Consider the following 16,461-nt stretch of genomic DNA (forward strand, 5'->3'; position numbering starts at 1 on the left):
TAGATCACTGGTGAGAATTATTTAACAGTAATTGCTTACAATAAGACATTATGCATCTAACATAAGAATACACAAATTTGGAATATTCTGAGTAAGATAAAATTAACCAGCTATATCAGGAAACTTGGATATACATTCTGCAGAATGCATATACGTATGCATAAATGTATTAAATTGCTCACTGCTTTTGCACCAGTTCTAATCCTAACATATGAATGTCCATGTGATGCATAGATACTGGACATATGGTTGTAAACCATATTTATTTGTAAGGTGCTGTAAGCTAAGCAGTTCAGATCTAATAACTGAGGCAAACCTTGCTTTATGTAAAGATAAAAAGGTAACAATACTTATCACAAATAATACCTCTCTTACCTGTCTGTGCTCTTTGCAAGTCTCCGACGTGCACAGTATCAGATGTAGCACTATGAATGTGGCCACGCAAAACAAGCAAACCAACTAACCAACACTATCATAGCTAAAAGAGAAGCTTGCTATTTCTCAGGACTTGTTGGTATCAAAAGCAGAACTACTTTTTTGACCAAGTGGATCGTGAGGCTTTGTGGTGTGAGGTTTCTTTTGTCAGCCAAAGTGCATCAAGATGGGATAGTTAATAGATTGAGGGGTTTGTGCCAGTTGTTGCTCTGAAAATAAATAAGAAGAGAGATTGGTAAATGACGCATTCACGGAAAGGCATAGTTGAAAGATTGAAATAACAAAGCAGCTCTGTAAAGACAGCTGTGTATGAATCCATTCTTAGGAGTTTTTGCAAATGCCTCAAACCAAGCTGAGCATGACTAAGACTGTTACTGTCCACCACAGGTTGGGGGCATCCAGGCCAGCCTCTTTCCTCCTGCTGGGAGTGAGGAGCAGGTCTCTGATTGTCACTGTTCCTCAGCCCTTCACCAGGACAACTTGAAGCTCCCTTTTGAGTAATTCAGACCAGAAGCCATTATTTCCTGCTTTTTGTTTCATTTAATATCACGGCTATGAACATAGCTTTATTGTTAGAAAGTTGCTGGATCTTTCACAGCCCCAAGAACATTTACGAGGGCCCTTCGGGGGGATGCTTTCTGGGAGGGTTGACAAGCTTAACCATATGGCTCCCGTTAAATCCCATGCAGAGCCTTGAGAAATTACCTCTGACAAGGGGGCCACCAGCCTTCCACTCACAGGGTTTTATGTGTGGAGCGAAACATTAAGTACTGATACTTGAGGAAATATAATGTTTCTTAACATTCAAAAAGTTGTAACACCACATGGTATTGTGGCCAGATGAAGGGGGCAGAGCCAGAACACAGGAGCGCATGCCTGAGTATCCCAAGGAGCAAGAACATACCTCTGATAGCTCCAAATCTGCCTGTTGCTTCTGATTCCTCAGGCAAGCTTTCTGTCTTGATGCCTCAGCTCCTCACCTGGAGCACAGCAGCGCTGATCTACTTGGCAAAGAAAAATGGGCATCACTCCTGGATGGATCAATCCCTTTGTTAGAAAAGCCCTCGCTAGTAGACTAACCCTGAAGAAAAGAAAGTTAATATTGATCTAACACCTACTAAGGGGTAGGCCCTGAGCTGGCTTATTTCCTATCATTCTTCAGGAGTACAGAGAAGATGGCATTGCATAACCCAGTTTTATTTTTGTAAGAAAAGAAGTAACTTGTCTACAGTCACCAGCCAGTGAGTTATTTATCAGGAGAACATTGAATGTAACAGGCCCATTAGATTCCAAAGCTCATGCGTGTCCATGCTGCTGCTAACAGCAACACCAGTGCCGTGGGAGACACATGGGTGTGTGCAGAGGAGAGAATCATTTACACACAGGAGCTGGCTCATACTCAGTCCATCTGGCTGTGGTGCAAAGAGTTCTATGTATTCATACACCCGCAGGGCTGCTGGGGTAGATATGCGGACACACTGAGCTTCCAGCAGCTGCTTAGACTCTTGAAGGGAAGTGTACAGTTCCTTGGCCCTCACGAGAGGGAATCAGATGGGGTCTTAAGCACATGGAAGCGAATGTTTTCATGTATAAGGAAACTTAAGTCACCACAGAGAACTGCCTGATCTTTTCTACAAAATGTAGGTGCCCTACACTTAGCTCCTTGTCTTGTAAGAAGTCACTGCCCCTGGCCCTGTGCAGTGCAAGCTCCAGACTTGTTCCAGTTCATGCAAGGACAGTGACTGTACCCGTGACCTTCTCTTGGAGAAAGATTTCATTTCTGGATCTTACAAGAGAGGCTTGGCTCACAGAGTTCCTGAATCTTCCTTATAAATGACCCCTTGTGCATCCCCTGCACCAGCCCCCACCACACTTATTTTGGATAGGCACAGATGAAGGGCTGCACTTATAGCAAATAGCTTAAGATCTTCCAGTCTGTGCCTACAGTACGTCTACATACTTGTTTTTTTGCAGCCTATTGAGAAGTCATGCCTGGAAAGCAGGAGCTTGCTCAGAGCCAAACCACATCAGGTCGGGGGACTCATGGAACAGCACTGGCAATGAGTTCAGAGACCACGGGTTTTCCACAGTTTAGACTTTGCCACTTAATAGTTTTGTAGCCTTGGCCAAGTGCTCCACTTCCCTGGTCTGTTTACTTTCATTTACATGTGAAGGGGTTAAGCAAGGATTAAGATAATCAAACCAGCCTTGGCCTGGTGTGGTGGCACACACCTGTAATCCCAGCTAGCTGCTCAGGAGGTTGAGTCAGGAAGACTGCCCATGAAAGTCCTTGGGTTCAATCCCCAGTACTAAAAAAAACCAAACCAAACAAAACAACAACAAAAAATCATCAAAACAAAGCTGGGTGTGGTGGTGCACTCCTGTAATCCCAGCACTCTAAGAGGCTGAGGCAGGAAGTTCTCAAATTCAAGATTGCCTGGGCAATTTAGTGACTTAGCAAGACCCTATCTCAAAACAAAAACAAAAATTTTAAATAGGACTGAGGACTGAGCTCAATGCAAAGGGCAGGGGTTCAATTCCCAGTACTGCTGAAAAGAAAAAAGCAAAGGAAGTCCCAACCCCCAAATCCTCATTCAGTGACTCTTTTTTGTCTTAAATTTATTTTCTCTTTTAGTTTGTTTGTTTTCCTGTATGAGCCAAGTTTGGTGAGAGCTCTCAGTTCTCTGTGATCCAGTGTATATTCAACTATTCCAGAGACTGAGAAAAGATTCTGTGAATGACTGGAAAAAGCAGGTCAAGGGGACAGAAGAGAGAAGCCCTGACTTGGGAAGCCAAGGGACTTTATTTCCAGTTTTATCTCATGACAACCACCTCTTCCCTCTGCTAGGTGTTTGCAAAGCACATTTCCCTTATCACTTACTGACTTAGCACATAATTCTGTTACTTGGGAATTAATATACCCATTTTATAGTTAACTAAAGTGAGGCTTGGAGATTAAATGACTATCCCCAGGTCATCCTGATAATCCCAGAACTAGACTAGAAGCCAGATTCTATATATAGAGTACATGACTCTAAATGAACTTAACTTCCCAGGTTTAAGTTTCCTCATCTGCAAAATGGGAAGGTATCATTCAAAAGTCTTCAGAATTCTTTTTCAGACTAAAATGCTAATGATGTCCTTAACAAACGTAATTTTGAAAATGACTCAGGGTGATAAGTTTGTTGGAAACTCAGTCTGTGTGCATCATGGGTGTGGTTTCCTCTCTTGAGCCAATCTCATCAAGAAATCAGTCTTTTATTCTCACTCTATTAAAAGTGGCTAATTTTTGGAGGTCTAACTAGAATGACCCTTAAAAAATTGAGCAGTGTAAATCAAGTCTGATGCTAGACACCAGGACAATGATTTTGCCACATAGTTCTGTGGTAAAATGTAGTTCACTGTCTTATTTTCCAGCATTATTATTAAGGGTGTTACTTGGGAGGGAGGCCTGAAACATACAATTTTAGTTTATATCATTAATTAGTGTCTTCCCATGGGTACACGTCAGATAGGTGCCAATAATTAAACATTTAGGGGTCAAGAGTGTATGTTTTTCCATAATATAAAATGCAGTGATAAAGGCACTTTTGTACTTGTAGGCATTCCTATAGCCGGAATGGCTCTGTATATCCTGGTTGTCGGGCTAGAAGCATGAGTGAACACCTAGCAGATCCACATGGCTCATAAGACAGTGCTTAGAGAGAGCCTCAAGTACATGTAACCATTTACTGAAAAATGTCACCAAGGGTATTAACATGAGAAAGTGACTCATATGTGTAGTTCTCTGCAGGCTGAGCATGTAGCAGCATGATAAAGCTGAGCTAGTCCTTTGAAACTAGAAGTATACATTGATTTTTTAGCAATTGAACATGTCCAGGTAACAGTGCAATGTCCCATTGGACCTTTCAAGTTTTTTGGACTTTTTATTTCATACTACTTATAACTAATAAAGTGCAATTAACTCTTGGGATTGACTAGTAGATTCTAAGAAGCACTATTCTAGAAATTTGCAGATAGTTTGTGTGGCCCATTGGAGGTACAGTATATTCCTATAATTGGACATTTGAGGAGGCAAGGCAACTCCTTCAACAGGTTCTCTCATAAATGTTTCCTTTATGTTACACCAAATGGATTTTCTCTATCACCATTTTTATATCTTTCCTAATATGTATTTAGTTCATGATTATACAAACTGCATGGACATCTTACATTTGGTTGGTTGAGACTTATATATAAATGTACAATTTGGATGTAGAGGGAATCCTTGAAACTCAGATACATTCCAAGAGGATCCTGCTTGGTGAGACAGTAAAAAGCTATTGCCACAGGGATCAGAAGTTCTGGCTGGTGGCTCTGACTCCCCTGCTCATAGCTCTGGAATGTTTTTTTTTTTTTTTTGAGACAGGGTCTCGCTATGCAGTCCAGGCTGGCCTTGAACTCACTTATGTAGCCTAGGCTGGTCTCAAACTTGCAATGATCCTCCTGCCTCAGCCTCCCTAGTGCTGGGATTACAGGTGTGTACCTCCACGCTTGGGAGCTCTGGGATTTTGAACAGGCCCCAGGACCATATTGGGCCTGACTTTTCCAATTTAAAATAAGAAGAAACAATGCAACTAGATTGTCTCAGGATCTCTCTTCTATTCTAAATTCTTAATTCTAAAACAAGCTCAAAGAACAGTTATATTTTCTTGCCATGACTCAACAACATTGACTGATAGGAACTATTTGGGAGAAGAAATTCCATAAAACAGACGCACTTACATTTAGCAGTTGATCTAGTGATCTATTTGTCAAGTATATTGTGCTTTGGTAAATATCAACTTAAAGTTCCCATAAAGTAATAAACATTCTTAATGCTACCAGACATATTTGAAAGAATTTGGAGTTTTATAGTCTTCCCCCCTTGGCAAAGTGCATTTTGGATTGTGATTAGGCCGTTAAAGTCTGCAAAATGATAGGACCCTTGTGAGTATAGGGTAGAGACATGCTGGAATGTGCTTGGGTTGCTTTTGCCGGGTCACAGAACTTTGCAGAGAACAGATGGCCCCACACACCTTTGAAATGCTAGAAATGACTTCCTGCATAACTATGTACCCATTGTATCTTCATTCAGGTATGGTAATTTGCAAGCCAAATGCACCATACTTTACAACTGACCTCTAATGTATCATTCCCAGTCCTGATTACCCAGAAACATTTTCTACATGAATAATCATAAAGATAACTGCAACAATAAATACCCACCCTCAAGTCAGCAAGCCAGGGAACCCCTGTCAAATGTACAATGTAGTTCTCAGAATACATAGGGGCAGGAGGTCAAGTATTTGGGAGACTATGAGGGAGGGGTCTCAGCTTTGTATGATACTTTATCTTATTTACTCAAAGATTTTGCTCAAATTGAGTGCCTTAAGAGATAATTAGTAAGCACCAGGTTAAAGTAAAAGTAACTGAAGTAAAGGCTGATTCTACTTTGGTGTTATTTGAGTTGTAGGAGTGGAACCATTTGGACAAGTGTGCAAACTCAATGAAACCAGAGTCTACTTCTAAAGTCTTTCTATAACCCTATTTTGGGGTATATATTTAGTGACAAAATAAACAAAAATGTCACTTTACAGATGCACATTCCAAATCATAGGCTCTCTAAAATACTGAAAGAATAAATCTAAAATAGTCTAAACTAAACTGCATAGTGTTAAAGGTAAATGAGGAATTTTACAGTCCAGGTGCACCCAAATGAAAATTGTGTGTCTGTGTGTCTGTGTGTGAGAGTATACACACATTTCATAATATTTTGTTTTACTAGAACATAATTTAGGCCTTTTGACGTGCATATAACCTTACTCAAAACACTTCAAGAATTTTTTCAGGTGCATTCTGTGTATTCTGCATAGTGTGATTTTTCCTGGTGGCCTGAATGTCCCTGTGTGATATCTTTGCACTACAGTAAACTACATCAGGACTTCAGAAACCTTTTTACAAGCAAAATAAGATTCACAGAGAACAAGCCCATATGGATTCATGTTGGCCTCTTTGCTTAATTTTTAGAAAATGGGAACAATTTCTAATTTTCTAAAAAATAACTGGTGGGTTGATGGATTATGTTTTCAGGAGAATGAACTATTTTTTACTTCTGTGATACCTTGACAGTGTTGTCATGTGGAATGAGATGCTTATATGCTAATGCTGATGTCCCTGAAGAGTGGACATCCATACCCTGGGAGACAGAACACGAACTTATGTGGTAATCCCCTCCCTGTAGAGAAGAGGGGGTAAATATTTCATAGAAAATTGTCTGTAGCACTAGCTGTGGGCTTGGGCTCACTAAGGAAGGCTTTGCTGTCTGCCAGGAGGCTCTGAGACTCAGAGTCCTGAGTTTTTCTTGTCTGTTCCTCCTTTCTTCCCATCTCTCCTAGGGGAAAAAAAAAGGAACAATACACCAAGTTATTCACATCTGCCATTTGGCCATGACTCTAAATATAAGTCTGGAGTTAGAGAAAGCAAAAAATTTTCAACTAAAAGGAAAATATGTGTGTGTGTGTGTGTGTGTGTGTGTGTGTGTGCGTGTGTGTGAGACACACACACAGAAAGAGAGAAGAGACAGAGAGAGACAGATGAGACAGACAGAGAGAGAGAGAGAGAGAGAGAGAGAGAGATTTTATAAAAGGAATATGTGAAACACTTTGGCTGCCCCATCTGAAGCCACAGATAACCACCCTCACATTGGGTCCACTGCATTCTATAATTATTATTGCCATTAGGAATAATTATTATTTGCTTCATTGAGTTGGCAGTTTGGAGCCTGCCTGAGACAGAGGCTTCTCATAAGAGCAGTACAACACAAAGGACAGAGTAGTCCCCGCCAAGTACCTGAGCATGTTTGGACAATGCCCTTCTCCTGGTCCCTTCCACTGGGTTTCGTACCCATGAAGCTTCAGACTGAATGAAAAGTTCATTAGACACAAAACCAGTGTGAATGACCCTGGGACATGGGAAGCCTTTTGGTCTGATGTCTGAATTCCTGGTTTTTCTGAAATTTGGATATGAAAGTTAGTTCTTTTTGTGCAGCTGCATTTCTTTACTTAAAAATAGAAAAACAAATTAATGAAGTAGGCTTTCAGGAGAGATGAGGCTTGGCATGACTGAAGGGGAACATGACACACAAGGAGACAGCCAGCGAAAAAGCAGCAAACCTGTTTAGGAGGCAGAATACTTACAACTTCAACTCTATTGTTTAATAATTTTTTTGGCTTCCTTGCACACAAACTCTCCAGATTCCAGATTCTTTATTGTTTCCTTTTCTCTTTGCTATATCATTTTGAAACAACTAGGCCCCGGGGTCCCCCCAAATCAATCCCAGGAATCTCAGGGTACATGTGGCTAGGTGCGTGTACCAGTGAGTGTCTGCCATGAGACCTATGGGTGGTGGCAAGGCTCACTAGCGTCGAAAGGGAAAAGAGCGTGACAAGATAGCCTGCCAGACGTTATTTTTCCCATAGACTTCCTTGGTTCCTTGCCAAAGCCCGCACCACAGTCACAGGCAGGCCTGTGGGCGCTTAAAGAGAACAGCATATGCCCCATGGGGTGTGTTTCCCCGCCCCTTCACCTCTTCCTCTCATGGTGGCTATTTGTAGCTCAAGATGTTGAATCAGACCCTCCTGGAGCATCTTAAAAACTGCCGAATCAGGGGAAGGAAAACTCCAGCAGCCTCCACTTGGCACCTCAGACCCTGCATAATGATGTGAATGTCAGCTTTCTCTCCACAGACACCAAGCAGCCTGCCTTCCTCCCAAAGCCACTGCAGTCCCTAGGTGGGTCAGGGAAGACCAGGGTGACCTCGTTGGAAAAAGAGGAGGGACTATGTCTGTCAGCCCTACTAGCCAGCCAAGCAGAGGGGGACGTGGTTCACACCTTACCACAGACGCAGTATCAGAAGAATGGGGCATCCTGAGCGAGGCATGAAAAGGAGACTTCTTTTGTTATTACCCTTTGCTAAACAAGTTCCTAGGGTGAATTCCTCTGTACAAATAAGAAGCAAATGAAAGTTGTACCATAGTGATTTCCAGGGATTTGTGGTCTTGGATATTATATATAGAAAAACTCTTTAGTGGGAAAAATATTACAAAGGAGCATTTCCATCTGGGTTTTCATAAAAGATGACAAGGGAGTACTGTAAAGAAACCGAAATACAGAACTTTCTCAAAAGTATTAAAGCCTGTCCTCAGGTAAGATTTCATGGGAGTATAGAGTTGCTGGTTTTTCATTTTTCATTTGTTTTAGGAATTTAGGGGCAGGGAACAACAGCCAAGGGAAATGGCTTCCTTGAGTATGGAGTTCAGTAAAGATAGAACCTGCATTTGTTCTTTATCAATGTTAATATTCCCAAGGAACCACACTTTTGCAAAGTCACATGAAATATTGTACATATCAGTCCTTACTAAGTTCAAATTTAGTTTTTTAAATTAAATACCTTTGTTATATCAAGTCCTTTCTGGTCTTATCATAAGAGAATATTCTTCAATTGTTTCCACAGAAAGCACTTAATCCTTTGTGTTCTCATGATTGCTTTCTCTGCAAACCTGGGAGTTTTCCAAAGTCTAATTGTTATATTGGTTTTTACGATGATGGGCCTGAGTTTTCTTTTATTAAATGTTGTCTCTCCATTAAAATTAGCTTAATTTTAGGTCTTTTTCTCTGGTCAAACATCCCATAATTATTAATGCCACTGCTAGTTTTGTTAATTGGCCTGATATTAGGTGTGTGATGGTTTTAGAGGAATGAGCAAACGCATATTGCTAGAGATTTGGAAAGTTACACGAGAGATCCCAAGATGGGAGAACAGGTAGAACACAACCTGACATATGATGACACCAGAAAGACTGGTGTTTTCTCAGCTGCCCACTTTTTCTTAAAAAAAGAGAAGGAAATGTGTCCCAGAATATTGATTGTAATGTGATATCTGCATGCCATAAACCAGGATGAATTGCTATCAGGGTATGGGCACCATGAATCCATTAAACTGGGCCCTACAGAGCCAGCTTAGGAGTGGTCAAAGATGAGGGTGTGGAGAAGGTCCAGGTAGGCAGGAGACCCTATCTCCCATGTCCTCTCTGAACCTCTCTGCTGTGCTGTGTAGCAGCTCCACCTTTTTAATTTAGTTGGATTTCTATGTAGTATTTCTTTGAATAGAGGGCTCTATAGCAAGAAGATAGTTTGAAAAGTATAAACTTAGGAGATTCTTTTCTCTTTTCCTGCTACAGAGAGAAAAAAATGACTTCTTGGGTTATGGTTATGTAGGTATCATCTTGAAGGTCAATGTCCTGGAGAAACAGTGATGCCATCGCTCTTGGGAAAAGTAGATGAGCTTGGAGAAGCGAGCTGTAGCTTTCAGAGTGATTGGGGAGAAATGCAAACATGAACTGGATGTAAGGAGAGAAAACAGACAGAAGGAAAACCTAAAGATTTTATGGGAATCTGTACATTTTCATGTCTCAGGAAAAGTAGAACAACAACAAAGGAAGTTGTATGGTTTCAGTTTACTCTGTTAGACAGGATACACTAATACTGTGGCTGCAAGGACAGGTGTAGGAAGTACTGAGATCCAGGGGGAACAAAGGGGTGGCATTTGTGGATCAAGAGTTTAGGGTCCCCACCTATACCTTCCTGCTACAGACCTCTCTTCTTAGTTTCGGTTTAGGCCTCCAGTTGCCATTATTTTTTCCCCTTTTCTTCACAATTTTACCCCTCCCACAATCCAGCCTGCACTCTAGGTTAGGTGGATATAAAGGCCATTTTCTTAGAAGTCTCATCCCCGGTGTTCAGCCTGTAGGGCATTCCTGCTACCTCCTTAGTAGGCTCAGTGGGTCCACGTCCTGCGGGAAAGAACTACTTATTTACATCTCTTCACTCTTGTGTATGTGTTCTTATGGCTTGAATTGGATCTACACAAAAGGTATGTTGAAGTCCGAACCTGTGGTTCTTGTGAATGCAACCTGATTGGGAAATAAGTCTTTGCTTCTCCAGTGGCTGGGATGACAGGTGAGTGCCATCGCACTCTGGGAAATAGGGTCTTTGCAGATGTAAACCAGTTAAGATGAGGTCATACTAGATTGGAGTGGTACTAAATCCGGTAATGGATGTCTTCGTAAGAAGGTCATGTGAGGACACAGAAACTAAGAGATGCATACTGAGGCAGCTATTGGGGTGATATAGCTATAAGCTTAGCAATGCCCAGGATTGCCAGCAACACCAGAAGTTAGGAGAGAAGCACCAGTTCTCCCTAAGTGCCTTCAGGAAGAATTAACTCACTAACCTCTTGATTTTAGACTTCCAATTTCTAAACCTGAGAGACTATATCTCTATTGCTTTGAAACCACTCAGTTTGTGGTAATTTGTTACTGCAGCTATTGGAAACTAATACATATGTCTCCATGTAATTATGGACCTGCCTACTTTGCCACCAGAATTGTGGTAAAAATGAAATCTGTCACTCCATTCTGCTTTTATTGAACTGTAAGAGATGTGGGGATAAAAACATGAAGAGGAAAAAGAAAACTGAATAAAAATAAAACTGCTCTCTGGAGCGGGGCTCTCTTGCTGCCAGACCCTGTTTGGTTGGGTGCCCCCAATTTCCACTGGTACAGAAAGGGCATGGCAAGGTCTAGCTGGGTTGAACAGAGCCACCACTACGATTTTCTGGGAAAAGATCTTAGTAGAGATGACTCTTCCTGGAGCTGCACACCTATGTTGCTGCAAAAGCAATCCCTGCGTGTGAACAAGAAAGGCTGTGATTTTCTCCCCCCATGCATCCTCTGCTATGTAGAACCTGCTAGATGTTGAAGTACACACTTTTTGTTGATTAAGATGTCTGCCCTATAATTTCCAAGGAATGAAAGGTCAGCATTGCATGTGGGAATGGAGCTTTTCAACTCAACTTTCCAGAAATGTATCAGCTACTAACGCTACTCTAACAGCCTGAAGAACTTCACTAGATGGATACAGGAGGGAAGGCACCAGGAACAGGTTTGAGGAAAGATAGCCCAGGATGGGTCTTGTGTGTGTCCATGTGCACATGTATATATGTGTTATCTCAAACACTGAGCTTAATTGCCACGAGATTTCTTTTTAGGGTCTCTGAATCCTCCCACCCCCTCAGCCTCCAGGCTGGTACAATTTCCATGACTGCTCTGGGTTTAAGCTGCTGCATGTCCCATATATGCTTCTGAAAAAGGAAGTAGCTTATGTAGCGGCACTGTTCTTTTGATCCATTAACTTTTTCTAATTCCTTTGGAAGCATCCTCTGCTTCCTTCTAGAACTAAGTGATTTAAAGGAAAAACCTTTGAATTTTATATGCTCCAAGAAACCTAATGCCCCAAGAAAACTGATAAACTGCCACCACCAGGGGTTGGGGGTGAAGGGGCTATATGAAGTGACCACCCACAGTGGCAGCTTGGGTGTGATGGTAGACGGAGAAGGTAGAGAGTAAGGCAACATGGACTTTGTATGAACCTGTCATTGGGGAGGAATTTGCAGGCAGCAACCTCAGCCAGTTAATGGTGATTTGAATATTTGAAAAATAATATTTGCAATCAAGAGTTTGTTTGCCATCAGTGTAATAAATAGGAGCTCTTCTCCTCTTTGCATCCTCTGTAGTAACTTTTTTCAATTCTCTTATCTTTAGAATTTTGCATTTTTTGAATACAGAAGGACCCTAGATTTTCTTTCTCCTAGTGGGCTTATCAAGTCACTATGTCACCTTGACTTCCATAATATTTTTAATGAGCCAGAAAATTGAAGCAATTCTTCCAGCCAAACCACTGCGTTGATTTGTGGTCCTCACCCTCTCTGGTCAGACTCCACTTGGGTGTTTTCCAAACACATGTCCCTCTCAGAGTTCTGATGAAAGACCCCTGGATAAATGTTGTGGTTGCTATGGCCAGAAGAGTGAAGGAGGGGATAGATTTCCCTAGGTCAGCTAGGAGCTCTGGGAAGGATCCAAGATGTTCTCTTAATTATCCTAAAGTAAGAGTTAACAAGAATATAATAACTGTAAAGTAACATCCTGCAGTTCAGTTCCAGTAAAAGCAATAAAATGATTGTCACTGCAAGCCCTCTGGTTCGTCCCTGCCCTGTCTCAGCTGAAGCCTAACATTGGACTCTTTGCATGGATCATTCTATGCTTTTGGAGCCTTGTAACTGCCGTATGAGTAGAGAATTGTGAGTGAAAAAAGAAATCAGGATAAATTTAATCATATTCACCAGCACGCATTTTCCTTTGGCAGGGTAAAGAAGAGTAGGAAAGCACTATAAGTTGCAGGCCTCAAAAACATTTTAAAAATTCCAATCCAAATACAAAACAAGCACTCATTTAATAAGTGTTCTAAAAGCGGTTTGTAAGCAAACTCCAGTCATAATCATGTTCTGGCTGGCAGCAGCAAGTGGGAAAGAATGGGACGTCCCAGCATGGCCTCAGGGCATGTGTGTCTAGCCCACAAACCACCCTCTGGCTTGGCATCATTTTTTTCACCTGGCAACTGCCTGGCTCCACACGGCTACAGAATGAAGCATCCTGGCGGCATATCCCAGGGCATCTCTGATGGCAGAAAACCAGAGCTGAGGCAGAGAGAGTGGTCCAGCTGTTGTTTCTAGGAGTGAACCTCTTGCTATGTGACCAACTAAAATAGCAAGTGATCGCCTCACGGGTCATTGTGAAAGGTGGATCGTTAAGTTCATTGGATTCCAAATAGTTCATGTATTTATCTAGGCCTGACTACTATTCAAAAAGGGGGGAGTGGGATTTCAGGAGACTCAGAGAAAGACTGTATAACAAGATTTAGAATAGAATAAATCTATAGAAGAAAAGAAAACAGTGTCAGAGCTTCTAAATGAGACTGAGAGAGGTTCAAATGGGTTGCTGAGGATGACATTTGTCTAATTGGTGTCATATGTTAAGTAACTTGAGTATTGAAGTCCATCTCTGCAGAATGCTTAGTGTGGAGAATACCCACGTTTAGCAGAGAGCCGAAGTCTGTCTCTGGTCCTGCAGAGGATGTTTGGGGGATGTGCTCGACCTCACCTACTCTCTGATGTTGTGAGTCCTCAGCAAACTGTGCAGAACATGTGTTAATGAGCTCTGAGAGAGCAGGCCAAGGGTAGTAGGATTCTTCTGGAGTTAAAAAGTAAGTTTTGTAAAACTAAGCAGGCCGTTGTGGAGGTGGAGTGGGATGGGGGCCGGGAGAGGGCAAACTCATATTAAAATCCTGATATAAAGTTCTAAGGAACGAATAAGAGGCTTAAATACATAAAGAGCAAGGCTAAATTTGGACCAATTTCCTGTGAAATCTCTTGTGTAATATTTTCAATTTGTGCTTGTTTAATGTGGTTTATTTTCCTAAGGTTCATGGTATAGGTTTTAAATTCAGCCTTGACTACACACATGTGTTGAGAGGTTATAAAACGAAAGCCAGCTCAGACCAGTCTCCAACTGGATGTCCTTTAGTGGAAAACATTACCTCCTTTTCCACACCTAAAATGTCTTCATGGGCACAGATTTTGTCCCTTTCCCACCCAGTTTCCTGACTTTTTTTCCATTTGCCACCCTTACCAGCACGTGTTCGGTCACAGTAGTGGCCATAAGGAGTTTGTGGCTAGAGATTAAGGGTCCATGACCATTTGGGTAAAGTCAGAGGATTCATCTGAGGCTCTTCAGAAGACTCTAATGTGTTAGACTGCACTATCTGTAGGATGGGGGCATTTCTTTTATGTGGTTGTAATTTTTGCCTTGGATACAGTTTGTAGGACCTATATGGTTGATTCAGTTCTCAACAAAACTATAAGGGATCTATGTTGCTCATGGTACAGACTATTTCAGACTTTGCATTTGCTTCTGCTTAAGGTTTTGATAACTTAAAGCAGAGATTGTGCTTTAGTTCTATATTTCTCTATTTTACTTAGGTTTGTCTTTCCTTAGTTTGAAGAACTAAAATGGAGATTTTTTTTCATTCATTTTTGAATCTCTTGGAAAGCCCACCATGTGACTTAATGTGTAAAGGCTATATGGCATAAGTGTGCATAAACAGATGGGTACAAGTGAAAAGAAACATCCTGTATAAGTTCCTTAGTTTAAACTGTAAGGTATCAGTAGTTGAGATAGTTGCTTTTTTTCAGTTTTTTTTAATCTTTAGTATCTTGATCTTCTTTAATAACTTTCAACAAAAATATTCACCATTCAGTCATTCAGCAAACATTTACTAAGGACTTGTTTTTTCCAAGGATACATAAGTCTTATAGCCTTTCCAGTCTAGGTTTCAAAATCAAAAAGGACTATGTCTAGGTCAAGTGTTCACTTCCAGTTCTGCTTATGATGTGGTGTGTGGTGATGCTGAAATCTGGCATCTTGTGCTTGCCTTTTCTGTATTTTTTACCTATTCTTTTTTGTTTTCCCTGAAAATGACAACATAATTATTGGCTAGTCCTGGCTTTCTTCCCAGTAAAAATGTAGTTTCTTCCCACCTGCCCAGCTCTAAATAAGTCAAGTGTGGAACAAGACATAACATCCTAGAAATGTAAGATTTACTCTGTGGTTGTTTTTCCTTTGAAGTTTTACTATGAAAAATTTGAAGCATATAGAAAAGCTTAAAGAAATGTATATTTGACATCTAGATTTTACATGATCATTTCACTATAAGTACTTTGCCATATGCATATATATTATCCATCCATCAGTCCATCTTAGCTTTGTGTTTCATTTCAAAGTAAGGTGTGTGAAGCTGGGTGTCTTAGGCATAGAGCACTTGTCTACCATAAAAAGGGTCTGGATTTGAATCCCAGCTCAGAAAAAAAGAAGTTTTAAGTTGCAAATAATTTTACCCTAGCTGCTTCAACATATGCATTATTAAACAGAGTTCAATATTTGTTTATGATTCTTTCTGTTGTTAAAGTTTATGAAGATTGAAATGGATAAATCTTTATTTATGGTCATTTAAAAATGTAGGATGTCATTTTCCTTTCTGGCCCACTTCATTATTAATAACTAGTTATAAAGATGAAAACAGATTCCATAGTTCTCAGGGTTAGTATATTTGGACAGTGAATATTCGTATAGCCTTTTCCTTGCCTGGTGATATATGGTCTAGCTGGGATGGAGGAGGAATAGAAATGACTGCATGAAGCTCCCAGGGTAAAAGATCTCACTACAGAGAAGCACTACCTTAGCTTCTATACCATCCCCATGTATATCTGCTTTGTCTTGTCTTAATCTCTTATTCCTGAGACAGTGGGGATATCTACTCATAAGGAACACCAGTTTTGGCATCAGTACTTGGGGAAGATTGTGCTTAATCACTCAGTGCTCTGTTCTCTCATCTGTTAAAATAAGGGTAACATTTCCATCTAAAGTTTTAGTGATGATTCATCTAAGTGGGGGAAAACTATCAGGCACATAGTAAGTGCTCCCTGCCATTAGCCATTTTCACTGTTACCACCTAATACCATCTTGGTATGTGGTTAGAGGTTCATGTGCTTGTGTGTATGGGTAATTTAGAGAGACTTCACATTTTTCAGATCTCCAAAGTAAATATTTTGTGAAATACTGAAAATGTCTTTTACTCATTTTTTAAACTCATTTTTTTTTTTCTGGTACCGGGAATCGAACTCATGACCTTGCACTTGCCAGGCAAATGCTTTGCCACTGAGCGGAATCCCCAGCTTTCTACTCATTATTTAAATAAAAATGTGCACTGCTTAGTTACAAATTCAATGTCTAATTTTACTCCAGTCAGAATAACCATTGCATTTCTTCACAATGTCTCTATCCTGTGTCTCTAAGACGTAAGGAATCATGTTTTAGCAAGGAAGAGCAGTGGCCAAAGGACATCATGTTTCCTCTACGCAGTTCCCGGGTCTCCTTTGTGATTTGAGGTCATAGGGTAGTTGATATATCGTTCAAATATGGTACCATTCCTCAAGCGGCCAGGAGTCTTCTTGGGCTTCTGTCTTGTGTTGTCCTCTATATTAGATAAGGCACA

At 40.8% G+C, this 16,461-nt stretch overlaps 1 protein-coding gene and 1 long non-coding RNA gene across 2 annotated transcripts in view; one reads left to right on the forward strand and one right to left on the reverse strand.

Annotated features, from left to right (window-relative positions):
* Positions 1 to 1,453, reverse strand: part of LOC106147795 — a 1,925-nt gene extending 472 nt beyond the window's left edge. Inside the window, exons 1-2 of the long non-coding RNA XR_001232761.1 lie at positions 1,340 to 1,453; positions 376 to 644 (exon numbers count right to left, since the gene is read on the reverse strand). This is a non-coding gene — a long non-coding RNA (uncharacterized LOC106147795). The remainder of the gene's footprint in view (positions 1 to 375; positions 645 to 1,339) is intronic.
* The window catches only part of Creb5 (cAMP responsive element binding protein 5), a 388,897-nt gene that overhangs the window by 154,466 nt on the left and 217,970 nt on the right, over positions 1 to 16,461 (forward strand). The gene's annotated exons all lie outside the window — the stretch shown is intronic.

Source organism: Chinchilla lanigera, unplaced genomic scaffold, assembly GCF_000276665.1.
Source record: "Chinchilla lanigera isolate Chin_1 unplaced genomic scaffold, ChiLan1.0 scaffold00009, whole genome shotgun sequence".
Taxonomy (NCBI): Eukaryota; Metazoa; Chordata; class Mammalia; order Rodentia; family Chinchillidae; genus Chinchilla; species Chinchilla lanigera.